We start from the raw sequence: 15,463 nt of genomic DNA, 5'->3' as shown, positions 1-15,463 counted from the left end.
ATCCTCCTCCCACCTCAGCCTCCCAACTAGCTGGAACTATACGCATCACCATCACACTTGGCTAATTTTTTTATTTGTTTGTAGAGATGGGGTCTCACTATGTTGCCCAGGCTAGTCTCAAATTCCTGAGCTCAAGCAATCCTCCCACCTGGGCCTCCCCAAGTGCTGGGATTACAGGTGTGAGACACTGTGCCTGGCCTCTTTGTTTTTAGCTTTACAGATTAGCAGAGGTATCAAATAAATAGAGCCAGGGCCACACAGTTTCATTATTTTAAATTATTTCAATGAAACAAGAAACACTGCCCTCAGAAACAAGAATCCTGTATCATTCTATAACATTACAATGCCTCTGGGACTCCAGTTGCCCAATATATACAATGGAGATAGCAATTAATGTACTGGCTAACAGGCCTGAGTCCAGGTCAGGTTATTAAAATTCTCTTCTAGCTCTAAAATTGACAAGGGCAAGAAGACAAGTAACATTTGCCATTTTATCCACTAGGCACAGAGCTAAAACAAACTTCACTATCAGTTAACACAAAAAGAAAGAAACTCAAGGCTTCAGTGATTTGTCCAAGATCAAACAGTTCACAAGGGATAAAAGCAAGGGTTTGATGCCAGGTCCAGTGGATTTCAAAGCCTGGGTTCTTTACAGACAGTGACTCACAAGGTTCCACAGGATAATAAGGAAATGCTAAAACAACTACAAAGAAGCTGAGTTTTGCTTAAAGATTTGACTGTTTTCCTCAACACTCTTTCCAAACTCTCTATTGGAAAGTACCTTTCAATAATTTTTTTTTCTTAACGCAAGTGATTTTTGCTGGTAATTAATACCAAATTAGTACAAAATCCAGCAACATAAGCTTTCAATAAACAGAGTTTTGTAATTTTTTGGTTATATTTTATTATTTCCAAACTCGAATTCCTAGCTCATGAGACAGCACTTGCCATTTTATATTAAAAGGCAAAGTATGAAATATTAACTGTTTCCAATGCAATGTAAGGATCCAATACTTTCCCATATTCCACCTACTCACCTATTTTGTGAGACATATTATGTGACTTTGTGCAAGATAATCTTTCCACATCTTAATTCTCCTACCCATAAAGCAAAGAGAGTAGACTACAAATAACCTCAATGATTCTGTGTAGAAAGTGAAACTCTACAGGTAATTATTCACTGAAGTAAACTGTTAGCAGTTTAGATGTCTCACAAACAGCTCAAACTTAACACAAAGAGCTTTCTACTTTCATCACCAATATGAATCTCCCTAATTTTTCCCATCTCAGTAAATAGCACACCCTCTCCAACCACCCAGTGGTTCAAGCTGGAGAAACAGGAAGTCATGAATGATTCCACCCTCTCATTCTCTAACCACTTCCAATCTATCACAAGGCCAGTGGCTTCCATCTCCCAAATACATCTCAAATCCATCCAAATCTCTCCATCTGCCAAAACCACAAGCCACCGTCATCTCCTGCCTGGCCAGCTATATTACTGGCCTCCCTGTGTCCACTCTGGTCACTTCCAACACATTAATCCCAGCAGTGGGCTTTTAAAAATGTACATGCAATTACGTCTCACCTTTCTGGCATACATCTTACTAAATAAACCCTTCAGAAACTTCTTATTTAGAAAATCAAACTCATAGTAGGCCTTGAAGACACCTCACCACCTGCCCCGACCCACTTCTTCAGCACTTTGCTTGGCTCCTCACCAAATTCCGGGGCTTTTTCTAATCCTTAAAGCTACCAAACCCCTAACACCATTTACTGCTCTCCTCTTAGCCTACAAAGCAATGTCCCATCATTCTCCAGATTTCAACCTAACAATCACTTCCCTGGGCCAGGCGCAGTGGCTCTTGCCAGTAATCCCAGCACTTTGGGAGGCCAAGGCAGGTAGATTACCTGAGGTGAGGAGTTTGAGACCAGCCTGGCCAACTTGGCAAAACACCGTCTTTACCAAAAATACAAAAATTAGCCGGGCATGGTGGCGGGCACCTGTAATCCCAGCTACTCAGGAAGCTTAGGCAGGAGAATCGCTTGAACCTGGGATGCAGAGATTGCAGCGAGAGGAGGTTGCACCATTGCACTCCAGCCTGGGCAAAAGAGCAAGACTCTGGCTCAAAAAAATAAAAATAACTTCCCTATTCCAAAGTATTCCCCTGGTGTTCTTTCAGAGCAACTTGGCTGTTTGTTTTTTTCTTCGTAGGACTCCTCACAATTTGTCATCTAAATATTTATCATTGCACCTGTTTATTGTCAATCAAGCCAAAAAGCCTGTAAATAAACCCTTCTGAAACTTATTTAGAAATCCTGACGGCAGAGGCTGTGTTGTTTTCTTCACACTTGCATACCTGCATCTAGAACACTACCTAAAAATAACCCTTCATAATACCTAGGTGATGGGTGGATAGGTGCAGCAAATTACCACATATTTACCTGTGTAAACCTGCATATTCTGCACATGTACCCAGGAACTTAAAATAAAATTTTAAAGTAAGTCCTCTAATATCTGATGACACGTGAAACAACGTTGCAAGGTTGATTTCTCAACCACCCATGTCAACACCACGGATAGATCCTCTAACCTTACTGCATGTCATAAGGACGTCTAATCTTTACAACCATGCATTGCAATAGACATTAGTTAGCACGTTTTGTAGACGAGGAAACTGAGTTTCTCAGTGGGTAACGTACCATAGTTCCATCGCAGGTAGACTGGTGCACCGCCGCCCTATAATGCAAAACCACACTCACTGAGGGAAGATTCAGTAAGAGATTCCCTGTAACCTGATGGCTTTGAATGTTCTGAAATGGGATTGGCTGCCTCAAAAACACCGTTACATTCTGTTAAAATTGCTACAAAGGCTGTTTAGGAGATAAAATCTAAGCTAATGAAATCCCAAAGCTGTCAATAATGCTGATAAAGCATCAACAATGCTCACAGTTTTGCAGCATGCAATTCATGGGCCGTACACAACCTTTAACAAGATAATTTTCTTACCCCATTTCACTTTACTACCTCTTACCTAGTTAAGCAAACTACCTCTTCTACAGTTACACTACCTCTTAACGTAGTTAAGGCAAATAGTATTACTTCATATCAGCTGTGTAGATCCGCACCTACACACGAGCTTTCCGGCAGGTGAACACTATCATATTATTAAAAACAAAATTAAAAAATAAAAAACCTCCTATTTAACAAAATTCTACACATTTTAAAGTGTATTTTGAAAGAAAGGAGTCCCTTAAACTGGCTTCCCCGTACTCAATTTAGTAGAACACGCATTTCAATTTCCTAACGCTGGAGATTAGAGAATTATAAGCTGCATATTAAAAGCATTTGTAAAAGGGTATCTTCTCAGCTCAGTGGTAACAAACACTGGCAGAAGTCTTGGGCGAAACGCCAGACACTGAGGTCGTTACAGTTGGGAAGCAGCGAGCCCAGCAGCAGGGATTTCAGGTACCCGGTATCCAGGGTTCTGGGGTCCGGGGGGCAGGGGGCCGGGGGCCGCGGAGTGCCAGGAGGACCCGGCAGCTGTGGCCACCCGAGGCCCAGGCCGCCCCGCTGTCCCACTCGCCGCGGCCCGGACGCTTTTGCGAGGCCAGGTCTGGGGCGTCCCCGCCGGTGGCCGGGTCAGCGAGCCCTGCCACTCAAACCATCCGACGAGGCAGACAGCTCTACTCACCTCAGCGCCGGCAGAGCCAGCGCTCCGGAGCGCAAGCGGCGCTGGAAGGCAAGCCGGAGACGGCGGGCGGGCGGGCGGGGCAGGGAGCCGGGCGGGGGCGGGGCGGAGCGCCGGGCGGCGGGGGTGGCGGGGCGGGGCCCCCGGGGGCGGAGCGGAACCCGCGCTACAGGGAACTGGGGAAGAGAGAGCGGGAGAGGATTACGGAACCTCGCGATAATCTCCGGCGTTCTCGCAGTTTCACGATAGGTGCGGCGAAACGCTCGTTTGCCAATCGATGTGTCTATTGGCCGGGAGAGCGACTTCCTCTACGCTGGCCCCGCCCACCGCTCTACTCTTGCTTCCGGCTCCGGCGTGTGGGTTTTCTGTCAACGGAGCGGCTTTTATTTTAGCGGGTTGAAGGCGTAATTTCGCCGGCTCCAACCTCGGGAACTGCCAGTTACGGACCTTTTCCTTCATACATTCATTCAGTCACTCGGCCTCTCATTCGATGGCACACGTTGAGGGATTACAACAATGACATCCCACCTTGAGCGTTCATTCTAAGAGCTGTTTGTAGATTATCTCGTTGAACCCTTCACAGCAATCCCATGACACAGGGAGTAACAGTGCCAGTCTGACGGATGAAAAACTGAGGCCAGTGGGTTTCTGTAACGAAGCCAACGTTAGTTAGCAAGCAGTGAGCCTGTGCACTGGATTTAAGGGATCACTGCGCACTGCTAGATACCAAAGATGAGGAGGCAACCTAGTCTCTGCGCTTCAAACACCCATTGTGAGAAAAGATTCCTAAAAAGGACAATAACAATTTAGTAAGTTAAATACAATGGCAGTTCCTAGCATGACTGAGTAGGCCGTCGATATGTGTTTCTTCAAGACGAAAATTCCTATGTCAGCGAAATAGCATCAGCGAAAGAGAGCTTTATGCTGGTAAAAATACTTCCAAGCATTGTTCGGAAACACTTTGAAAAGGCACCGTTTGCTATTTTTTGTTCTGTGAAAAGCCTATTTGCGAGGCTCCTTGTCAAGGAACCTTTACTTTATCAGGTGGTTTTACAGTGGTTGACTTAATTACTCATAGAGATGAATAACCTAGAAAGCAGAGTTAGATTAAAAAAAAAAAAAAGCATAGGTTTCAAAACAAGGTATGAGTTGTAATAAAATATGTATCAGTTATCTATTAAATCTGGTCTTCAAGAGCGACTCAGGTATACAGCATGGTATATGTCATGTATTTCTAAGATAGTTTCGTAATACCTAAGAATTCGTGGCACTCAGAAATTTTTTGCTGGACTTAAAATGAGGAAATTCACATTTTGTGTAAAAACAAAGATACTTAGGGTATTTAACGGTCAGCCCAAATAATAAGATTTGCTGTTAATATATGAAGCTTTACCCCCCAAAAAAGAAAAAAGATTAACAACAGGCAGAACGATTTTTTTCAAAGTAATGTTAGCCTCTTAGTTTTCATTTTTACTTTTTAAGGGGAATACTGTTTTTCAGTGCATTAATTTAATATCTGGTATTTGACCATGAAAAATGAATCATTTTAAAATAACTTTCACCTCCTCCCCAAATTGACACAAAAGTTGCCGACTGATGATATGTTACAGTATCCTATGACTCCACTCCTGGAAGTTCTCCCAATTTGTAGAGAATCAGTTTGCACATTTTTTTCTCTCTTAAAAACAAAGGGGAAAATATCCTCTAAGCTGGTGATTTTACATTCTTTGACAAACTGCAGTATCAACAGGCAGCGATACCACTTTAAGAAAATGCCAAGGAAAGACCTCATTTTAAAATTCCCACCTCTGGCTCCCAAGGATTGGGTTGCAAACTTCGGCAAAATACTCTTCTCCACTCGCTATTGGTGAGTGCTCTATCATTCATCTTTTGCCTGGAATTTTATGAGGTATCCACTTGCTTTACGGGAAAAGGCTGCTCCGGAACGGCCCTATTTTAGGCTTTTCATGGTTATCAGTCTGTACAAAGAATCACCAAATAGAAAGCAGGAACCAAATGGCAAATCACGCTGCCAAGACAACTGTCTAATTCGCTCGAAAAAGAAATGGTAAGCCTCTCCAGCAGACTGGGTTAAACTGGCAAAGGATTTTACGACATAGTTGGAGATGAGAGAGTTACGGAAACTTTTTCGGTTTTTTACTAGTTTTAAAGGAGTGATTGTCAAGGAAAAGCAGAGAAAATATATGCGCAATTTAAAGGTAGCAGGGAGAAGAGTGTTCAGAGAGCATTTTTCTCTTTAGGGTGTTTGGAAAGCATCATGGCCCAGATTATCAGTGGATTTTTGAAAGGTAAAGGAAACAAGATAATAAGATCATTTTCTATTTTAACAAACTGCGGTATTGTTGCTTAAATGTGAATTTAGAAGGACATTTAGTAATATTGTAATTTTTAAATGCGTATTTTCATTTGTATATTATCATACTTGGCATAATAGATAATACATCTATTAAAAGATACAAGAGAAAACAGAGTTGTTTGAACGCAAATTTTGTGTATATTCGTAGATTAGGGAATCCAGGGACAGATCTGCTAACGGCTAAACAACATACTATAGATACCTGAAGCAGAATCAGCATGTAAGGATAAATTCTCAAAAAAGGAATTCAGCGTCATATTTTCAAAAATTACATTTTAAATGAAAGCAAATATAAAAGAATTTATCAAGAAAACATTGATAAACATGAATAGCTATTTCCTGTGTTGCTTCTTTAATCCATATACGGGAATATAAATTAGTAAAATACAGCTCCTCAAGAACAGGGACAAATGAGGATCAAAACATGTCTTAATGCCCAGATGACTGCTGTAAACCACAGGTACTTCAGGAGCTCAGCTCAATGTGAGATGAATTATTCAGGAAAGGCTTCACAGTATGGGTAAGACCCACTTTGGGCCTGAGCAATGAGCACAATTTCAAAGAGAAAAGGGAAGTGGCATCCCCAATAGTGAGTGAGTTGTTAGCAAATATGTGCAGCCTGAGGAAGAGTTGGCTCTGACTGCAGCGGAAGGTTCATTTGGAAACTTTGGTTAAAAATTTTAAGAAAGCCTGGGAAGTTACCTGAAGAGCCAAAATTCCCATAATTAAGGATTTTGGTTGTATGTTTGGAACAGGAGGCACACTTGATGGAAGTAATATTTGAAGACGATAAAACTGACAGTGCAATTTAAGACGGTTCCAAGGGCAGAGAGCGGAAGCTAAGGGGCCCCATACTGTAAATACTGGCACACAGGTTAGTAACTTTGCTTCTTACCTAAATACTTTACCTTACCATTGTTGAGTAATATGAATTTTGATGCATTCCTTTGTAGTTTTTGAAAGCATTTTTACTTCTTAAGATTTTGGAAGGCCCCTGCCATATTGTCTTGGGGAATCATGGTTGCCCCATCTTTATAAAAGTCTTGTCATAAGATGTATAAAAATCAGAATTACACATAAAACTGCATTGTGGTTTTATAGCTATTTTTGACAGCTTTCATGAAGTATAATTTATATATTATAAAGTTCATTTGTTTTAATGGTATAACTCAATGATTGTTTTAGAAAATGTAATAGAGTTGTACAACCATCATCACATGCCAATTTTAGAAAATTTTTGTCATCCTGAAAAAATACTTTGTGCTCATTTGCAGACAAGTCCTGGCTTCCTGTCCTTAGCTCCAATCACTAAACAACTTTCTGTCTCTATATGTTTATCTTTTCTGGGCACATAAATGGAATTAGACAATATGTGATCTTTTGCATCTGGTTTCTTTTACTTAGCATAATGTTTTTGAGGTTGTATCCCATGTTGTATTATGTATCATTACTTCATTCCTTTTTATTGGTAAATAATAATCCACTGTATGGCAATACCACATTTTATTTATCCGTGTACCAGTTGACAGACATTTGGATTTCTTCCAGTATTTAAATATAGTGTTTAATGGTACTAATTGTAATTGTAATACAGCAAACACAGGAGAGTATTTAGCTATTATAAATACTGCTGTATGAAGATGGGTACAAGTTTTTTATGAACACGTGTTTTCAGTTTCCTTGGGTGTATACCTAGGAGTGAGATTACTGTCAGATGGTAACTCTGTGTTCAACTTTTCGAGATGTTGCACAACTGCTTTCCAAGGTGAATTCACCATTTTACATTTCCACCAGAGTGTTTGAGGGTTCCAACATCCTCGCCAACACTTCTTATGATCTGTCTTATTCATTATAGTCATTCTGCTGGATTTTAAGTGGTATCTTACAGCTTTCTTTTGCATTTTCCTAATGATGGATGATAGGAAGCATCTTTTCATGTGCTTAGTGACTATCCATATATCTTCTTTTGTAAAATGTCTATTCAAATATTTTGCTTATTTTTTAATTGGGTTGCTGTCTTGTTACTGATTTTTTTTTTTTTTTTTTNCAGAGTCTCACTCTGTTGCCTGGGCTGGAGTACAGTGGCGCAGTCTCTGCTCACTGAAATCTCTGCCTCCCCGGTTCAAGAGATTCTCCTTCCTCAGCCTCCCGAGTAGCTGGGATCACAGGTGCCCACCACCATGCCTGGCTATTTTTTTGTGTTTTTAGTAGAGATGGCGTTTCACTGTGTTGGCCAGGCTGGTCTCAAACTCCTGATCCAGTGATCCGCCCACCTCAGCCTCCCAAAGTGCTGGAATTACAGGCATGAGCCACCACACCTGGCCCTTGTTACTGATTTTTAATTGTTCTTTATATATTCCCAGTTAAAGTCCTTTATCAGATTAATGATTTACAAATGTTGTCTCCCATTCTGTGGACTGTCTTTTAACTTTAATAATAATGTCTATTGAAGCAACAAAGGTTTGGCTTTGATGAAATCTAATTTATCTTTTTTTTTTTCTTTTATCACTTGTGGTTTTGGTGTTGTATCTCAGAAGTCTTTGCCTAACAGGCCAGGCCCGGTGGCTAATACCTGTAATCCCAGTATTTTGGGAGGCCAAGGTGGGCGGATCACCTGAGGTCAGAAGCTTGAGGCCAGCCTGGCCAACATGGTGAAACCCCATCTCTACTAAAAATACAAAAATTAGCCGGGCATGGTGCTGGCTACCTGTAATCCCAGCTACTCAGGAGGCTGAGCCAGGAGAATGGCTTCAACCCGGGAAGCAGAGGTTGCAGTGAGCTGAGATCATGCCACTGCACTCCAGCCTGAACGACAAAGCAAGACTCAATCTCAAAAAAAAAAAAAAAAAAAAAAAAAAACCACACACACAAGTTCATGAAGATTTACTCCTGTGTTTGCTAAGAGTTTTATAGTTTTGCCTCTTACTGTTAGGTCTCTAATCCATTTGGAGTTAATGTTTATATATGGTATGAGGTGTAGAGATCCCACTTTATTCTTTTGCATGTGTCCAGTTGTTCCAGCACTGTTTATTGAAAAGACTGTCTTCCCACTGAATTATCTTGGTGTGCTTGTTAAAAAAAATTCATACATGTAAGAGTTTATTTTTGGACTCTCAACACTATCCCATTTTTCTATGTATCAATTTTTTTTTTGTTTGTTTGAGACAGCCTTGTTCCCTCACCCAGGCTGGAAAACAGTGGTGCAACCTTGGCTCACTGCAACCTCCTGGTTCAAGCAATTTTCCTGCCTCAGCTTCTTGAGTAACTGGAATTACAGGCACTCGCAATCACTCCCGGCTAAATTTTTTGTATTTCAAGGAGAGACGGGGTTTTGCCATGTTGGTCGGTCTGGTCTTGAACTCCTGACCTCAAGTGATCTGCCTGCCTCGGCCTCCCAAAGTGCTGGGATTACAGGCATGAGCCACTGCACCCGGCCTCTGTATGTCATTTCTTATGCCAGTACCACCATGTTGTTTTTGGGAGGGCTTTTCCCCAGCTTTATTGAAATATGATTGACAAACGAAAAATTATATATATTTGAGGTAAACATCATGGTGTTTTGATGTAAGTGTACCTTTTGTAATGCTTCCCACAATAAAGCTAGTTCGCACATTCATCACCTGACATAATTACCATTTGTGTGTGTGATGAGTACACCTAAGATCTAGTCCCTTAGCAAATTTCAATTATTAATTATAGTTACCATGCTGTATATTATATCTCTAAAACTTATTTACCTTATAACTGAAAATTTATAGGTACAACACTTTTGATTACTTCACTTTTACTTTAGTTTTATAGTAAATTTTAAAAATGGGAAGTATGAGTCCTTCAACTTTCTTCTTTTTTAAGATTATTTTACTTATTCTTGGTCTCATATTTCCATCTTAATTGATCCATAATAAGGATCAACTTGTTAATTTCTGCAAAAAAGCAGCTGAGATTTTCATGGATATTACATTAAATCTATAGATCAATTTGAGGAATATTCTGTCTTAATATTGAGGCTTCTAATCCATGAACATGGAATATTTCTCCATTTATTTAGATCTTTAACTTCTTTCAATAATGTAGTGTGATTTTCATTGTACAAGTCTTGTATTTATTTTGTTAAATTTAATCCTACATATTTTATTCTCTTTTATGCTATTTTAAATCAAAATGTTTTCTTAATTTTATTTTCAGATTATTTATTGCTAACATATAAAAATATAATTTTATTTATGTATTTTTTAATCCTATGACCTTGCTGAACTTACTTAGTAGTTCTAGTCGGGGGGTTATTTATTTATTGTGGAATCCTTAGGATTTTCTACATAGAGGGTCATGTCATCTGATAATAATGTTTTATTTCTCCCCTTCTAATCTGCATGCCTCAATTTATTGTTCTTTCCTATTGCTCTGACTGTAATATCCATTACAACCTTGACTACAGGTCATGAGAACCATCATTCTTGCCTTGTTTCCAAGCTTAGAAGGAAAACATTCAAACATGCTTCATTAAGTATGATATTAGCTTTAGGTTTTTGTAAATCAGGTTTTTTTGGTTTTGTTTTATAATTTTTAATTTTCGTAAGTACATAGTAGTAGATGTGTATGTTTATGAGATATATGTGATGTTTTGATACAGGCATACAATGTATAATAATCACATCAGAGTAATTGCGTATCTGTCTTCTCAAGCACTCATGATTTCTTTGTGTTAGGATGATTTCGATTCTACTCTTTTAGTTATTTTAAAATATACAGTAACTTGTTGTTTGTCTGTAGTCACTCTGTTGTGCTATCAAGTACTAGATCTTACTCATTCTTTCTAACTAAGTTTTGTGCCTATTAACTATCCCCACTTTTGCCTCCCTCCCCACTACCGTTCCCAGCCTCTGGTAATCATCATTCTACTCTGTCTTCATGAATTCAGCTATTTTAATTTTTAACTCTCATAAATGAGTGAGAACCTTGGTTCCCACTCACTGGTTTATTTTGCTTAGCGTAATATCCTTCAGTTTCATCCATGTTGTTGTAAATGACAGGATTCTGTTTTGTGTGTATATCTACCACATTTTTTAATCTATTCATGTGTTGTTGAATATTTATGGCTATTGTGAATAGTGCTGCAATACACATGAGAGTGCATTGTTGACAAGTGTTCTGAGCTTTTAAAGGACTTCAGAAACCCCAAAGTCTACATCTTTATATGAAACTCCTAATTTTAAAATGATGGCTCAATTTTTTTAAACTGTCAAAAAAAAAAGTATATACACGTTAGATGAGCCTATGAGCACTCAGAATAAATATAACCTCTCTTTTAAGGATGCAGTATTAAGAGCCAGCATGAGACAAATCACTTTTTACAGTTAAGCCAGAAAAAAAAAAAAAATTAAATCCACTTTGAAGTTAACAGTAGGTTCAGAGGCCCAGAATAACAAATACTATAAGGCCTATTGCTTTTGTTGTCTTTGAACTTTCTTTTCTGCCTCCCCGTAAATAGAAGATAAGAAAATATAGTTAAATCTGTTGAAGATGTTACATTCCTGTTTATAAAAATGTGTGATCACTTTCTAAAATACAGGCTTAGGTTTCCAAAGCAACGGCATTTCCTTCCCACTGCTGTAGACTGGTCAATGAAAGACAGGATGATATGATGGGAAACCACCAAATTATTAGAAGACCAGGGTCCTAAGTCTGGCTGTTTGATGTGCAACTGATTTAACTTCATTTCATTGTCTTCATTTATAAAATGGAGATGATAATATCTACTTCTTTACCTTATATGTTTGAAAGGGCCACATGAGATAAAATATGGGAAAGTATAAAGTGCTATGTATATATTAGTTGATATTGCCCAAATCACATGGATAGTTGGGATGGTACATGTTCTTGAATCTCAGATTCCCCGTTTCTGGGTGCTGCTGTTTCTCTTGACCACAACACCTGTTGAAATGGTCATCTTATCAGCCAGTGGGGTTGAGCAGATGAGGAAGCATAAGGCAAGAAGTTATTTGAAAAAAGTCAGCCAACATTTGGGATCTCAAATAGCACTGTGTCTCTGTAAAACAGGGTGTAGGTAGAGCTTCAGTGTTAAACCTGAAGTATTGACCTTTAACATTTTTATTTTATATTTTATTTTATTCTATTTTATTTTGAGATGGAGCCTCACTCTGTCATTCAGGCTGGTTGGAGCGCAAGGGCGTGGCCTTGGCTCACTGCAACCTCTGCCTCCCGAGTAGCTGGAAGTGATTCTCCTGCCTCAGCCTCCTGAGTAGCTGGGACTACATGCACATGCCACTGCACCCGGCTAATTTTTGTATTTTTAGTGGAGAGGGGGTTTCGCTATGTTAGCCAGGCTGGTCTTGAGCTCCTGACCTTGTGATCCACATGCCTCTGCCTCCCAAAGTGCTGGGATTACGGGCATGAGCTACTGCTCCCGGCTCATACCTTTGTGAGAGGTACCCGGGAATGAGAGCACCACCTACATTGTAGATCAGCCTCTGTAGCATTCTCACAGTTTGACCTTTGGCTGATTCCTTCTTTCTCTTTTTCATATTTTTGTGCTATATTGCTTTATGAGGAAAAGTGTCAATGAAATTCTTAGCCTGAAATGAATGAATGCCTTCTTAGCCTGAAATCCAGCATTTTACTTTTCCCATAGCTCAGGGTTTCCCAAACAATGTTTTTAAAGTGCTATTTCCTTAAGATTTAATAGGTGGTCAAGAAAAAAGATAATCTCATGGCCAAAAAAGATTGGAAAAGTGCTGTATACTGTACCTCCTCTGGGATGTTCACAAGGTGTTATATTAAAGTTTTGAGAGACCTGAATTCAAGAAACTTGTCCATGTTTACCCATTTATTCGATCACAGAATCTTCCTTTTGTGGAACCAGTATTTGTGTTTACTAACTCATTTGATCACCTTTATCAGTAACCCTCCTTGATGGAATGTACATTAATATCTTGTGGCTCTAGTGTACTGCAGAAATTGTTTTGGAAAATGCTGTTCTATAGCCACGTCCCTCATTTCACATACACCAAATTGAACCACCAGCAGTTAGCCATATATTTATTTCACTTTCCCACTTCCAAGCCCTTCTTAATTATTCACTGTGCTTGGGATGCTTCTCTTCTCTCTCCTTGCTCTCTGGAATCTTTTCAACCAAACAAGCAGAGTCATTGCAGCAGCAATGGTTCCCATTTTTGAAGTCTTACCACTTGCCACTCTTCTAGCAATTTTAGCACCTAGTACTGTGCTTGTGTGTACCTGATCTTTTTTTCTGCTCTATTTTACATTTCTTGGGGTTATTGTTTTCCACATAGTACAATAGCCTGGTGTATTGCTTATAGCCAGAATTCAGTAAATACTTGTGGAACGAATAATAGATAAATAATAAATGAGTTGCTGCCAGGAGCAGTGGCTTCTGCCTGTTATCCCAGCACTTTGGGAAGCTGAGATGGGCTGATCATTTGAGGTCAGGAGTTCAAGATCAGCCTGGCTGACATTTTGAAACCCTGTCTCTACTGAAAAACTAAAAACTAAAAAAAAAAAAAAATTAGCCAGGCATGGTGGTGTATGCCTGTAATCCCAGCTACTTGGGAGGCTGAGGCAGGAGAATTGCTTGAACCAGGGAGGCGGAGGTTGCAGTGAGCTGAGATTGTGCCACTGTACTCCAGCCTGGGTGACAGAGTGAGACTCCATCTTAAAAATAAATAAATGAATAAATAAATAAGTTGCAATACGGTGAAATTTAACATGTTATCTATAGTAAATAATGGAATTGGAGTTTGAAGAGGAGGAATGGGGAGGGATCTCTGACAGGCTGACCTATATATACAATTTTTAACAGCTTTATTAATTGGCCTAAAAGTATACAATTTGATAAGTTTTGGCATATGTGTGCACCCAAGAAGCCACAATCACAGTCAAGATAATGAGCATATCCACCACCTCAGAGTTTCCTCATGTCTCTTGTAATTACTCCACCCTTTCCTACATCTTCCTCCCTCCTGTGTCCCTCACCTTCATACCACCTCCCTAGCCCAATTCAAGGCAATCACTGATCTGCTTTTGGTCATTATACATTGGTATAGATTTCACTGAAATTTGTATAAATGGAATCACACAATATGTACTCTATTTTGCCTGACTTCTTCACTCGGCATAACTATTTTGAGATTTATTCATATTGCAACATATTCATTCTTTTTTATTACTGAGTAATATTTCATTGTATAGCTATACCACAGGTTGCTTACCCATTTATTTATAGACATTTGGGGTTTTTTCTAGTTTTTTGGCTATTAAAAATAAAACTTCTATGAACATTTGTATGTAAGTCTTTTTATAATATATGCTTTCATTTCTCTCACATAAATACTTAGGAGTTGGCCTGGCACAGTGGCTCTTGCCTGTAGTTCCAGCACTTTGGGAGGCTGAGGCGGGTGGATTATGAGGTCAGGAAACCAAAACCATCCTGGCCAATATAGTGAAATTCCATCTCTATTAAAATACAAAATATTAGCCAGGCATGCTGATGTGTGCTTGTAGTCCCAGCTACTTGGGAGGCCGAGGCAGGGGAATTGCTTGAACCTGGGAGGCAGAGATTGCAGTGAGCAATCCACTGCACTCTAGCCTGGGAACAGAGCGAGACTTCATCTCAAAAACAAACAATAAAATGACAAAAACGACCATGTGAAAAAAAGGGAAAAAATGAAAAGGTTAAAATGACACCACTGGACTCCAGCCTGGCAACAGAGCAAGACTTCATCTCAAAAACAAACAATAAAATGACAAAAACGGCCATGTGAAAAAAGGGAAAAAATGAAAAGGTTAAAATGACAAATTGTATTATATAAATTTTGCTACAGTTTTGTTTTGTTTTTGAGACAGTGTCTTCCTCTGTCTCTCAGGCTGGGGTACAATGGCATGATCTTGGCTCACTGCAGCCTCCTTCTCCCAGGTTCAAGCTATCCTCCTGCCTCAGCCTCCTGAGTAGCTGAGACTACAGGCATGTTCCACTGCACCTGGCTAATTTTTGTATTTTTTGTAGAGACAGGGTTTTGCTGTGTTGCCCAGGCTGGTCCCAAACTCCTGAGCTCAGGTGATCCTCCTGCCTCCACCTCCCAAAGTGCTGGGATTAAAGGCATGAGCCACCATGCCTGGCTGTATTTTACCACAGTTTTTTTTTTTTTTTTTTAAACCTTCCCGAACTGTTTTCCAAAGTGTTTGTACCATTTTACATTTCCACCAACAATGTATGAAGTTTCTAGTTATTCCCCATCCTCATCAACCCTTAGTACAATAAGTCTTTTTAATTTTAGTCATTCTAATTGATGAGTGACATTTTGTGGTTTTAACTTGCATTTCCCTGATGCCTAATGATGTTGAATATAAAGCATGTGCTTAT

General features: G+C 39.6%; 2 protein-coding genes across 9 annotated transcripts in view; one reads left to right on the top strand and one right to left on the bottom strand.

Annotated features, from left to right (window-relative positions):
- Window positions 1–3,878, bottom strand: part of LRRC28 (leucine rich repeat containing 28) — a 124,088-nt gene extending 120,210 nt beyond the window's left edge. For 2 of the 5 annotated variants that reach the window (XM_017518541.2, XM_017518556.2), the window contains exons 1-2: window positions 3,693–3,779; window positions 2,701–2,737 (exon numbers count right to left, since the gene is read on the bottom strand). The gene's annotated coding sequence lies outside the window, so the exon portion shown is untranslated. Of the gene's footprint in view, window positions 1–2,700; window positions 2,738–3,692 lie in introns of all 5 variants that reach the window. The other 3 variants (XM_017518547.2, XM_017518567.2, XM_017518562.2) reach the window with 3 other exon arrangements.
- Window positions 3,879–5,182: 1,304 nt separating this feature from the next.
- Window positions 5,183–15,463, top strand: part of TTC23 (tetratricopeptide repeat domain 23) — a 99,462-nt gene continuing 89,181 nt past the window's right edge. For 2 of the 4 annotated variants that reach the window (XM_017518520.2, XM_017518496.2), the window contains exons 1-2: window positions 5,573–5,757; window positions 6,822–6,940. The gene's annotated coding sequence lies outside the window, so the exon portion shown is untranslated. The other 2 variants (XM_017518504.2, XM_017518513.2) reach the window with 2 other exon arrangements.

This window comes from Cebus imitator, unplaced genomic scaffold (genome assembly GCF_001604975.1).
Source record: "Cebus imitator isolate Cc_AM_T3 unplaced genomic scaffold, Cebus_imitator-1.0 Scaffold19, whole genome shotgun sequence".
Lineage (NCBI taxonomy): Eukaryota > Metazoa > Chordata > Mammalia > Primates > Cebidae > Cebus > Cebus imitator.
Note: the sequence above shows the minus strand (reverse complement) of the source record. Positions and strands in the feature narration are given on the sequence as shown.